We start from the raw sequence: 1,943 nt of genomic DNA on the forward strand, positions 1-1,943 counted from the left end.
GCGGAATCCGGAGTGGACGATGCTCTGTGCTGCTCATTTGGAACGTGTCGAGTTTTGCTTTTCCCTCCGCGTGTAGCTTGAAGTGGTTTGCATTGTGAATTAGGCACAAAACCAAGCCCTCCTCTGTGGCCTTGCTTCAGCCCTTGTGCTCGGTGACCGCCGCGTGGGGCGGGATGTAAGGTGAGCCAGGGCCCGTGCTCGAAGCATCCCGCGCATCCTGACCGAGCAGCGCCCAGTCCCCCCCGGGGGTGGCGACGGACTCTGCGCAGCCCGACGCCAGCGGCCTTTTGTGGGCCCCTCCCCGTTCTCACCACAGAGCACAGGCACACACCGCACCTGGTAGCACGCCTTACCTCACTTCCCGGAAAAAGATGCTTCACAGCGGGGGGGAGGAGCGGCCAGACCTGGCTGCTGCCTCGACACCCCCGATTTGAAGAGAATCAGCTGTGCGCCCTGTGTGTCGCTACTTGCACAACCTGCATAGGTCATTTGTCGGCCGGTGGCATTTGGACTGTGGGCGTGCAGCCGGTGTGTTAACCGAACTCTGAATCAAATGTTTAAAATGTTTGTTGCATTTTACCTCTCCCTTGACGTTATGCACCATGACTGAGTTTAGAATGATCTCCAGCACACCTGTAATTACCTTGGAAAGCATTACGATTTGGACTCTGAGTGACAGCTTCTCAGAAAGGCTCAGCCCTGTGCCCTCCCCAAACCATGCGAGGCTCGGGTGGGCCCCTCTGGCTGCGGGTGGTCAGAGTGCCCTGCCACACTTCCCTCGCGTGCCAGCACTTCACTTGCTCTGCCCTTACTTGAAATTGGGCAGTGTCCCCCGAGGGCAGAGTGGGTGCCACTTCCAGGCCCGTGCTCTCCCCCGCACCGTGCAGTCAGCCTGAAGCACTCCCACCCCAGGCCCCCATTTGATTTGAAACACTCTTCTGTTTGGGCATCCGACCTTCGTGGACAGAACCTAGGCCACCCAACCTCGATGGCTCTGCCAACCTGGTCCGAAGTTCCCCCCTTTACCGGTGTGTCACGTCTGCGGAAGAGAAATTCAGGTTCCCGGTCAGTACCTCGACGGCCATGCTGACTACATCCCAACACGTCCTCTTTTCGTGTGTGTTTGCTTTTGTTCAACCACTGATTGTTTTTCTGGAATCGCATGATTTCCAAGCAGCCGTCTTTATGTTAGATTGTTGACGAAAGGTTAAGGTATGTGTGTCCAAGACCCCCGAATGTGGAAAGTGGTGGGTGACGCCAGTAGCAATACCCAGAGAATCTACAATGGAGGCTGCCGACGCGTGATCCTTGGCCTCGAAAATGACCTCTCAGAGCCTGTAAATAGATTGTAAACCCCCACCCCCGCCCCCGCCCTGCCCACTCTTCTGTGGACACCGAGGATTGGGGATTCCCGGCCGGAAGCGCACCGATGGACCGGAAGTGAGATAGGTGCCTGGCCTCCCTGCTGTCCGGAGGGGAGGGGAGGGACTAGAGTCGCGTCCACGTGACCAGCAGCGGCGGCTGACTGACGTGCGCCCGCCACGTGCCGCCACGACGGCACCCGTCCAGCCGGTGCTCGCTGCGGATCGCGAACGACCGGGTTTTTCCTTTGTTCGTTTCTTTTATTCCACTTTTAAATTTTTTTGTAATAACGGTAGCAAGTAAATCTCCAATAAAATTTTGGCCTGTTCACTTTAGCGGCGTGCGAGTTTCTTTCTGACCCGGCGCGAGCGCGGGGCCCGCGGAAGTCCCGCAGTGGCCGGCGGGGTCCGCCGCGACCCCGCTGAGGATGGTCACCCGATGCCACGGGTCCGGTGAGCTGGGCCTAGCGCGCATAGGGGCGGCCGTGGGGACTGTTCGGGGCTCGCTGCCCGCACGTCTTCAGCTCCGGCCTGAAGGAGAGAAGAGCGTGCACATGTAACAGAACAGGATGCTGCAGTGAT

Source organism: Echinops telfairi, unplaced genomic scaffold (assembly GCF_000313985.2).
Source record: "Echinops telfairi isolate 266 unplaced genomic scaffold, ASM31398v2 ScPeMD7_18;HRSCAF=68, whole genome shotgun sequence".
Classification (NCBI taxonomy): domain Eukaryota; kingdom Metazoa; phylum Chordata; class Mammalia; order Afrosoricida; family Tenrecidae; genus Echinops; species Echinops telfairi.